The 11932-nt window shown below is 37.2% G+C and overlaps 1 protein-coding gene and 1 non-coding gene across 2 annotated transcripts in view; one reads left to right on the forward strand and one right to left on the reverse strand.

Moving 5' to 3' along the window:
* Positions 1-11932, forward strand: part of CNBD1 (cyclic nucleotide binding domain containing 1) — a 442802-nt gene that overhangs the window by 77080 nt on the left and 353790 nt on the right. The window lies entirely within an intron of this gene.
* Positions 11771-11878, reverse strand: LOC118757530 (U6 spliceosomal RNA). Its single transcript, XR_004995242.1, has one exon. It is a non-coding gene; the product is annotated as a U6 spliceosomal RNA (small nuclear RNA).

The raw sequence follows: 11932 nt of genomic DNA on the forward strand, positions 1-11932 counted from the left end.
GGACTGCTTTCCATACACTTTCCTCATGACTAAATAACACACAAAAAAATCAAAATAATATTTGTCATCACTCTAAACTATTGCCAGCAACTGACGGAAACTGCCAATTTGCCATATTCATGTTCACAACATGCTAAATATACTCTGCTGTTACTTCATCCATGAAATGCCAACATGCCTAGAACAGAGAATTTTTACCATCTCTTGCCGTGGGACCTGACTTGCAGCAATCTATATTTAGATCAGAACTCCATGGGCACTTGATGAACTCTACCTTTCCATGTTGGCTTTCTTATATGAGAGAGAATATATGGTATTTATTCTTTTGTGATTGACTCATTTCGCTGAGCATAATAGTTTCTAGTTGGGACCACCTGGTTTTGAATAGAATAATATCGTTCTTCTTAACAGCTGAATAATATTCCATTGAATAGATGTACCACAGTTTTTTTAACCATTCTTCCTTAGACGCACATCTGGTTTGTTTCCATGACATTGCTATTGTGGATTGTGCTGCTGTGAATATAGGATTACAGATCCCCTTCTCGTATGCAGATTTCACTTCTGTTGGGTATATTCCTAAGAGCGGGATTGCTGGGTCATATGGCAGGTTTATTTGCAATTTTCCAAGCACTCTCCATATGGATTTCCACAATGATTGTACTAGCCTACACTCCCAGCAGCAGTGAAGGAGGGTACCTTTTTCCCCACATCCACGCCAGCATGTGTTGTTTTTCGAATTCTGAATGTAGGCCAGTCTCACAGGAGTTAGGTGGTACCTCAAGGTGGTTTTCATTTGTATCTCTCTGATGGCTAGAGAGCCTGAGCATTTTTCATATATTTATTAGCTATTTGTATCTGTTCTTTTGAGAAACGTCTGTTCATTTCCTTTGCCCATTTTGCTACAGGGTTTATTTTTTCACTATCCTTGGGTTTCTGAAGCTCTTTGTAGATCCTAGATATTAGTCCCCTGTCACTTGTGTAGAATGCAAAAATTTTTTCCCATTCTGTAGGTTGTTTCTTCACTTTTTTAATTGTTTCCTTTGCTGTACAGAAACTTTTTAGTTTGATATAGTCCCATTTGTTCATTTTGGATTTGATCGCCGTTGCTTTAGGCGTCTTTTCTAAAAAGTCTTTCCCTGTTCCTATATCTTGGAATGTGCTTCCTATGTTTTCCTTTAGTAGTTTAATAGTTTCTGGGTGTAGATTTAAGTCCTTGAGCCAATTAGAGCTGATTTTTGTATAGTGCAACAGGTACGGGTCCTGCTTCTTTATTCTGCAAGCTGCTATCCAGTTGTCCCAACAGTTTTTATTGAATAGACCAGGTTTTTTTACCTGGATTGTTTTCTGTTTTCTTGTCAAAGATTAGTTGACTATACATGTGTGAATCCCCTTCTGGTATTTCTATTCTGTTCCACTGATCTTCTTCTACTTCTTCATTTTTAATTGAGAAGCAGAGAAGTCTTCCATTTGTTAATTCATTCTCCAAATACTGTCAATAGCTGTGGCTGGACCAGTTCAAGCTGGAAGCTTGCTGCATGAATAGATGGTAGAAATCTATCCACAGGAGCCATCAGCAGCTGACGCTCAGGTTGCATAGGCTGCCGGAATGAAGAGAGGAACTGAAACTCACCTACCTGCGTTCCCATACACAATGTGGGTGCCTCAGGTGCCAGCTTCTCCACTGTGCCAAACACCCAACCACTTCACACTGAATATTCTCCTCATTTTAGGACTCCCAGGTGGCAGTGCTCCCTGGATTTAGCTGAAGAATAGAAAAAATGACTTGTTAGTTTGAGCAATTTTCCTCTTTAGACAGTTTCTATTTGCTGTTAAGTTCTTGCTGGGTATTTCTTTATTTTTAAAATAGTAGAATTCTGAAGAGCATTACAATTTCTATTAAATGAGATGGCCCATAAGTAGTAATTCTAACGCCATTAAGTTTTATGAAATAATATCTTTTAACTTAAAATTATATATTGGTTGGAATCTAAGCTGCTTCAAATATCTGTTCTGACATTTTAAACACATTCTAAAATTTGCTGTTATTGTACTGAGTGTACTTCAGGCATTTCACTAAAAGGGAAATGCTCTTAGGAAGGAAAAAAAATAACATCCAATGACTTCTCTTTGATGAGAACTCAAATTCAAACGCCGAAGTTTGTGGACAGTTTTTGTTTTTTTTAAGTTTTCACAAAGAGACAGATATTTGATATAAACTTAACAGCAACTCCAGGAGGGCTTGACAGTTTACCAGGAGACCACAAAATGACTTTGATGCCTTTGAAAGTACAGCTAAGAAAAGACATCCCCGTGCGGGTCATCATCAGTCAACTGTTCAGCCTGATGGTTGTTTTCAATGTTTAGTCAAGGCAAGACTGCAGCTTTTTTTTTTTTCTTAGAATTTTTCTATTTCTCCAATGGCACTTGCTTTTAAAACTTAAAAACTATATGTGACATTCCACATTTGAATCTCAAAACATATGTTTAATTTTTAGTTTTCATGTTTTTTTTATGTAACATGAGCAAATGTCATATATTTCACATTAAAGCTTTAGGGGCATAGCGATACTTTCCATTCTACCCTCCCTGCAGCCTCTATTCCCCCACTTGGTCCTCTCCCATATATATGTTTTTAAAGTTTTACAATTTTAACTAGGACATACTTTCCTTTTACTTCACAATCACAGGATTAACACTCCATTAGGTAAATAATTCAACAAATAACAAGTAAAAAACTCCACAGTTCCTCAAGAATATAGACAAAGCCTATTACAAATCTCACTCACATAAAGTGCTTTTTAAAATGTATATATATTTTGTGTATTACCACAGGTCAAGGAAAATATATTTATATTTTTGAGATGGGCTTTTTTTTTAAAGATTTATTTTTCTTTTACTTGACAGGCAAATTTTCAGAGAGAAATAGAGACAAAGTGATCTTTCATTTGCTGGTTCACTCACCCTATGGCTGCAACAGCCAGAGAGAGCTGAGCTGTTCTGAAGCAGGGAGCCAGGTGTGTCTTCCGGGTCTCTCACATGGATACAGGTGCCCTAGGGCCTGAACCATTTTCTGTTGCTTTGCTTTGCTGTTAACAGGCAGCTGGAAGGGAAGTGGATCAACCTAGATAGGAACCAGTACCCCTACAGGATGCCAGCACCACAGGTGGAAATACTTTTTTCCTCTAATAGTCTGTCTGAGTAGTTTTCCATAGTGTATACATACCACCTTTTTTAAGCCAGTCATCTGTTGATGGATGTCTGGGTTGATCCTATATCTTAATTTTTGTGAATTGAAATGCAATAAACATTGGGATACAAATAACTCTCCAGTATGCTGCCTTTGTGTTGTTGGGACACATTCCCAGGAGTGGGATACTGGACCATAGGGCAGATTTGTTTTCAGATTTCTGAGTAATCACAACACTGTCTTTCATAATGATGTACTAGTTTATATTCCCACAAAAATGAGTTAGGGTACCTTCCCTACCACATCTTTTCCAGGATTCATTGTTTCCTGGTCTCTCTGATAGCCATTCTGACTTGGTGTGAGGTGGACCTCATTGTGGTTTTCTTTGCATTTCCCAATTGATCCTGAGCCTTTTTTTTCATATGTTTGTTGGCCATTTGAAATTTATCCTTTGAAAAATGCCTGTTCATGTCCTTTTCCAATTTATTAATTGGATAGTTCTGTTTTTGTTGAGTTTCTAGAATTCTTCATAGCTTCCAGATATTATTAGTCCTTTATCAGTTGCATATTTTGCAAATGTTTCCTCCCATTCTTCAGTGAGCATTTTTGAGATATTACCTGAAGAATTTTAGAAAAATGAATGAACTATTTAGACCATACAATGTTAATGCTTTGAAAAGACAATTTTCATTAAATAGAATGAAATATATTAGAAATTCTGGGTTTTTTGAGATATGGGCAAGTTCAGTGGTCAAAACATCAATCAACAATCTGAGTAAATGATTATTATATCATGCACACATATATGAAATAAATATAAATATTTATACACACATACTTACTTATACATTGTATACACCAAAAATTGCTAAAATCAGAAGCAATGCTCCCAAATTACATAATTCATTCATTTAATGAAATTTAACAGCATTATACAACCCAATATCTTCCTAATGTATTGTTGTGGTACTGTAGAAGAACTGATATTGTTAAGGATAATCCTGAATCAACATTCCCCTAAAATTCCATGAGTAACTCCAAGGAATATTTCAGTAAGGTTTCTATTTAAGATAGTGAATGGGATAAGTGTGTTGTGCAGTGCTCAAAATGCCTCTTCAGACTCTTGAATCCCCTATGGGAGCACCATGTTTTGAGTCTCGGTTCTGTTTTCCGTAGAGCTATGCTAAGCCACCTCTTGGGCTGTGGAATGAGATCTCAGGCAGTTGGGTTTTTGCAACCCTTGGAGACTAGAACTGAGGGTCCAACTCCTAGCTTTGACCTGATCCAGCTTTAGTGATTACAGGCATTTGAGGAATGAACCAGTACACTGAAGATCTTTCTCTGTGTGTGTCTCTTGTCTCAAAGTTTCCAATTAAATAAAAAGAAATTAGTAAAAAATAAAAATGAGATGACAAGAAACTAAAAAAATGTTATGATGTTTCAAATTTAAGCTCAAATATTTAGAACAAAACTTGTGTTGGATTCTTCCTGTTTCATTACAATACTGCTTTCTGCTCTATAGGTGAGGTAGGTGTGGGCCAGCAGGAAACAGTGGTGCACAGAATTAGTGGATAAACCCACTGTAGCAGGTTGTTAAGGGGAGGAATAAAGAGAGCTCGAGAAAGGGTTAGATCAGTATTGAACTACGTAAGAAAGGGTCCAAATAGAGGATGGAGTCAACTTGGAAAAACCACCACACACACAGAGCAAGAGCGAGAGAGAGTGAGAGAGAAAGGATAAGGGGGAAGAGATGGAGAGGGAGAGAGAGACAAAGAAAGAAAAGAAAGAAGAGGAGAGCACAGGAAAAAAGTAAATAGAAGATAAAATTGGAAGGTTTTTGTCTCATACACCTAAGTCTAACCTGAGGAATTTACAAGATAGTGGATGGGTAACCATTAGATTTCCAGTGTAATATTACAGTTAACCAGGCATAGGATATAGAATACATTAAAAATAATAAAATAAGGCAATGGCATTAATTATGCTGCAAAATGATGCATGAGTATGGGTTTCTTAGGGCAGCTATAGCAAAGTAAACAACAAGACATTGATTGCTTCACAATGTTGGCTGCTTGAAGTGGAATCAGTTTCGCAGGGCAGGGCTCTCCCCCAGTACTCCCAAGGAAGCCTCCTCTGTGTTGTACTTTACATGTTTACTGTAAATCCTTGGTGTACATCACTTCAGTGGCATGTTTCTCCCTGTTTGTCTTTACACTCTCCTCCCTCTGTTAATATCTGTCTTTGTGTTCAAATTCACCTTTCATAAGAAATCAAGTTAGATGAAGTTATGATTAGCTTCATAAAGATTCTGTTTACAAACTCTGAAGTACTAGAGGGTGAGGACTAAACAAATCTCTCTTGGAGAACAGAGTCCAATCTGTAACAGGTAGGTTTTTATCAATATTTCATGTGCTTTAAGATATGCACAAAATTCTATCACATTTTATTATGTTGCCTATCTTCTTAATTTCTGATGGTTTAATTCCTTTAAAATACTTTTTGTGACTCTTTTACAGAGGATATGAAACATAATGGACCTTGTGTACAGATGCTACTGCAAAGTGTATTACGGCTTGGTTGTCTTGAATGTATCTGGGATTACAATTTTGTAATTTCTTTTAGTATGTCTAGAGAGTTTGTTTAGAGGCAAAGTTGAAACTGGGTAAGTTGAAGGGTCAGTAATGAGTTGATGAAGTAGATTTGTGCTGTGCCACTTGGGTAAGCTCAAATCCCAACAATAAATCCTTATTCCGTATATCTCTTGTGCTCTGATCAAACCCTGGCTGATGCACTTGATAGAGGAAGTGGCAATTTAAGTCTGAAAAACAGGTAGGACTTTTTTAAAGAAATATACCCAATTTTGATGAACAATTTGACATTTAACAGAAAGTACATAAAACATCAGAATTGATGTGACCCAAAGTTGTATTTCAGCCAGATTTTTTTTTCTGCTTTATTGTTCCTTTCTTATATTTGACCTAAGAAAGTTAGAGCTTTGCTTCGACGAAGTCATTTATGTACCTCTGAATCAGTTTTGCTGCAGGTTTTACACAAGAGAATAATGATTAATAAAACTCCTCGGGTAGAAATCTCTGGCCACAGGTATGCAATCTATTGTGTGCAAATGCAGAAACACGTGCATATTTTTGCTTAGAGTCTGTCTAACATGTACTAAATATAGTTTTAAATGTAGCAGCCGCAGAACCCAACATGAAAAATATGACTAGTAACAGGCTCTTTCTGAACAAATGAACAAGACTAACAGTTTTCTGGAAAAATGAAATATACAACAATGGGTAGTTACTTAAGTAACATCTTCTACCAACGTAGTACAGAGATTTATAATATTACTGGACATTTCAGAAGTTGCTACTTGACACCCCCTGTAGCTAGTATGCACTGTGTTACAAATTATAGTGATTTGTAGAATGATTGTGTGATGACTAAAATAATAGAATAAACGAAGAATAATGTTCTTCCTTGAACCATATAGGGGAAAAAAAAAAAAACCCAGAACTAAGCACAACCTTGTCTGTACAGTGCATTGAAGTTCAGGTCTCTGAAATGTCAAATCTAAATGACAATGGCCTTACATTGGGGGAAAAATCAAGAAGTTAAGAGGCTCATTTATGTCCTGAGTTGTGTCTTCATAAATGTCACTTACGGTGTAAACTGAAAAGAAACGGAAGTGACTGGGTGAAAGGGGAAATACTCATGCACAGAACAAGGAAGGAGGAGCCATCAGTCAGGTGACAGCCTGGCCAGAAATATGACTTGTGATGTGAGCTATCATCACTACTCCTAATTCATTATGTGACTTTCAGACAGCTAGTTCAAGTCTGGCTGCTGCACAGGTAGAAAACTGAGTTGTTATATTAAGCAAACACGGTCCCAGGAGTTTTGCCTGAACAAAAAGTTAAGGATTCTTTCTATTCCCAGACTAGGCAAACGTTTCTCCAATTGTATATTATTTCACTGGCCACTTACTTTTACAAGGTAGAAACCAAATATGTCCAAGGAGTAGCTGGGACTGGGGAAGAAACCAGTTCCCATGCACAACAGTGAGATTCCTCCACGATATTTCTCCAAGCAGTTCTGATTATAGTCCAGTGAATATTTGAAGGCATATAAGTGGTATTGAACAAAACACATGAGAGGAATAAATGACATAATAAGATATACAAATGTCTTTTTCCTCTTAGGTCAGGAAAACATGTCTCATGTACATCTGGGTATAAAGTAGATATTGTGTTTTTAAATTTAAATGTAATTTGCCCACCTGCAGAGTAAAATGTTATGAATTCAATGTAACATGTCTGGAGAAATGTCAAGAGAGAAAATAGATTGTGAATCTGAGGCATGCAAGCCTTCATGACATGTAAGAACAATCAGGTTATCCTTTTTGCAAGAAAACTTACATGGTAAACATGGCCTTAGTTTATTATAGATTTAATATTAAAATAATCTGATAATATGATTGTTACGTATGTTTTCTTTTGTATTAAATCATGCAACAGGTTGAAGAGTCAGTTCAGCTACATTTTACTGGTTGGAGAAGTGGAACTGTTACATTATAAAGACTTTGTTTACATTATTCTTACATCATTAAGACTTTGTTTATGAAATAGGAATAATGTCAGTTTTTTCCTCACAGACTTTTATGAGGATGAAATTTGGTAAGCGATGTTTCATGGGAGTTCTTTGGTTTGGCATTTGGAATACAGTACACAGATGTTAGTTGGTCATTTGTCTATTGTGAGAACAGAAATTGAAACTGAAATGTTATCAATTAGCTTTTTCTCATCGTGATGTTGACGTCGACTTTGGTAAACGCTAGGATCTTGGTTCTAAGTAGATCACATCTAGGTTTGTGACTTACTGCAAACATTTTTTTTACCCTTTTTTCATGTGGAAAAGCAGCAGTCTCACTAAGGAGATACCGTCTGTTTGTGAGTGCTTACAAAGGGAAAGATTTTAAAAGTCAATAAGGGAAGATACTTTAAAATTTTGTGATATGTCTAATGTATTGCACATAATTTCATCTGAAAGCCATCATGGGAATTGCTAATGCCATCAATCCTGACAAGGGTTTCTGATCTCAGTAGTTTTGCAGACTATGTAGTTGTTATAATGTTTAATTATTCCCCTGAACAGTTGATTTCATTCGACATGTTTTTCATTTACAATCATCTACAGCTGATAACATCTTGATCATTTTAAACAGTCAACCTCTGGTATTAATACACTCTGCCTCTCCTGTTGAATATTTATAATTGTTGTAAAAAGGGTAGCATAAAGGATGATTTTGACCTTCTTGGTTTAGAATACTAAGAGCCACTTTAAAAAGAGACATTTAAGAAAAATATTTTAAAAGCTTTCCTGATATTATCACTTTTGAGAAATAAAATATTTTCTGTTTCATCTTTATGGTGATTTTTATATTAAAATGACGGTCTTAATTATAAATGAGAAATTAAAATTTATAAATACTTTCTGAAGAACATAGGTAAAATAGCTGTTGAGATTCAATATGATTTATTTTGATAAAAGAGAGATAAGCAGATATGATTGCTTTGCAATTTCCTAATTCACTCATTCTTTCCTGGGTTCCCAGGAATCTCTTTTCAGGGCATGACATCTTCTGGTCTTTTTGCAATAGGTGAAATGTAAAACTTCCTCTGACCTTTATCATGTTCTCAAGTTAGTTCTTCTGCATGTCTCAATTTTCTCACCTATGAAATAGGGCTAGTAAGTTTTACCTGCTTCATAGGGTTGTGAGAGATTAATATATATCTATTATTTAAATCAACATTTTGCAAAAAGGATACTCAATGTATAGTGATGCATTACTATCACTGTGATGATGATTGTGTATTTGTGTCTATCTTGATTAGTGCAGGTGCATCTACCTTCACATGCAATGCAGAATCTTTTTAATCCTGTAACGTAGCTCTCTGCAACCTCCATCACACATTAGCCATTCCCTTTTCTCCTTCTGTTTCCCTGCCCTGACTCAGACTTTTACCATCACCAACTACCCTGAACAATTTTTTTAAGGCTTGCTACTATGATTTATTGCAGGGAAAGGATACTGGCTAAAATCACCCAAGGGAAGAAACACTCAGGTCCAAGACCAGGAAGGATCCACACCATTAGCTTCTGATGTCCTCTGCTCCTGGAGTGGGAATGACATCCTGCCCGGTTCCAGTGGGTAACAGTGTGCAGGGAGTATTGCCACTCAGAGAAGCAGGTCTGAGCCGGACTCTTTGAAGATTTTACTGGGGCTCCAAGAAGCAGAGGTGAAGGCCTGACTGCTTACGTGTGTTTTAGATCTCAGTTGGTAGGTGGACAAATGCCTTCTAACCCAGACCCTAAATCTCACAGCTGGCCCCATCCTCAGATATTCTCAGGTTAGCTCCATGCACAAATAAAGGTGCTCTTACCAGGTATGACAAATGTCAGTTCCCAGAAGCCAATGCAAAGGTCAGGCCTCTCTTTGGGTACTGTGAACCTGTTACATATCCACGCTCATTCTGTTCATCAGCACTGTATAATTTCACAGGACAGAAATCCCCTCTTACCTTACACTGCTTTTTTTAAAAAAAATTTCATTGTACTTTAAAAAATTTTTATGTATATCAAGGGGAAAATTTTCTCATATATTGCCATACCAGTGTGGCGGCTCAGTGGTACTTCCCACTGTACCCTCTCTTGTTCCTGCTTCCTCCACCCACCCTTCTCTTCCCTCTCTCTCTTTTTTTTTTCAGTTTTAACAAGAGGATTCTTTGATTTCTCTACACAGTCACAGGTTTAACACTCCATTAGATAAAACTATCAAGAAGCAGAAAATAATGCTCCCTTCTTCAGTCCTGTTTCTATATCTGAGTTTTCCTTCATCCTGCACGTGTCTCTAAATGTACTGATGTATTTTCTTAAAGTATGTGCTTACCATGTTCAGAGCATCAGTTGTGGGTGGGCATTTGGTGTGGTAATTAAGATATGTTTTGGGATGCTCACATCTCTTATTCAAGGACTTGGCTTACTCTCCTTTCTCCTGCTTCCTGCTCCCTAACAATTCACCTCTAGGAGATAGCATTGATGGCTCAGTGCTTGGCACCCCTACCACCCACATGGGAGATCCAGGGTCCTGACTTTGGTCTGGCCCAGTCCCTGGCATGGCGGACATTTGGAGAGTAAATCAACAAATCAAAGAAATACCCATCCCTGCATGTCCCTCTCTCATGAATAAAAGAACAAAAGTTACATTATACTTTATTTTACTTTTCATTCACTAGTTCCCTCCAAAGGAACACAGTGTAACTGTCTTCCTCCTTTATGTATTCAGGGTCATGTTGTTGTCCTTTATGATTTATTGTCTCACTAGTATCCAATCATGTCTTCTTTGGATTTAAAGGTTCTAGAATGTTGTTTGAAAACTCCTTTTGGTTTTCACTCGTATTCTCTAATTTAGGTAAGGCAGGTCTTTTATAAAAATTAGCTCTTAATGATTTAGTTATTTTTATTTATTTGAAAGGCAGAATCAGAGAAAGATCAATAGACGAGATCTTTTCATGAGCTGATATACTTCCCAGACACCTACAAAATAGCCAGTCCTGAGACCGACCAAAATCCAGAGCTAGGAACTCCGTTAAATTTTCCCACATGGGAGGCAGAGCCCAAGCCCATGAGCCATCTTCTGCTGTGGGGACCAAATAGTAAGCAGAGCAACTGGTCCTCTAAAGCTCCTGGTGTGGGATGCAGGTATCCCAAGCAGTAACCCGACTCACTGCACCACAAACCCAGCCCTGTTTGATTTAAATCAAGTACCAGCTAATAATATTGGAAGTGGTAAGAATTGGGGGTCCTTCTACATGTCTTGAGTCATGGTGACTCTGAGAACACAGAGGGATAAATCCAGGTTATCTTTACATTAGCTTTCTTTTTTTTTTTTCAAAGAAAGTAACTTTTTATTTCGAATTTTATGATACTTTTATGTATGGGTTCCTCTCCCGACAAAATTCCCACCCCAGACTGATTTTCCCCATATTATTTACAATAGTATAGTTCTTCATAACAAGTTATAATTCCATCAGTCTGTTATTGACCTTCAAACTGTGGCACGGCAAGGTGAGCCCAGATAATGAAGTAAGCTGTTACAGAGTTCAGTCAACTTAAAACACTGAAAGTGGAGGAATAGAATCCTAATGTTTAGTTTAGAAAAGTGCTTTTGGGGACCTGCTTCTAATTGGAATCTGTGACTGTGCAGGTGGAAAGGACTAGCGGCAGTCCCATGGACATTACTGACCTTCAAGTCAGAGAACTGCATTCTGGGTCTTGCTCTCCAAGGAACTCAAGCCACAAATCAAAAGCAACCAGCAAATGCCAACTTGTGGGGAAAAAATGTGACAACCACATAGGCATGTGCATAGGACAGGATAGGGTACAGTGGGCCAAGCACTTTAGAAGCAGAAGAAACCAACAAAATCTAATTGTTAGTTAAATGCTTCAGTGTATAAACAGAAAACCTTGAAATAGTCATTGCTATTGTGCATTAGAAAGAAAGGAATGGTTTACATCTGATGTAAAGCAATGGCTTTCTAACATTTTGCGTGTCATCCTTGCGCAGGGGCCATGTTAATCTTCTCTGTATCGTTCCAATTTTAGTACATGTGCTGCCAAAGTGAGCACGATTTCTAACATTTTAAATTCTATATTAAATTTGGTGTTGATTACCTATGTCAT

Source organism: Ochotona princeps, chromosome 9 (assembly GCF_030435755.1).
Source record: "Ochotona princeps isolate mOchPri1 chromosome 9, mOchPri1.hap1, whole genome shotgun sequence".
Classification (NCBI taxonomy): Eukaryota; Metazoa; Chordata; class Mammalia; order Lagomorpha; family Ochotonidae; genus Ochotona; species Ochotona princeps.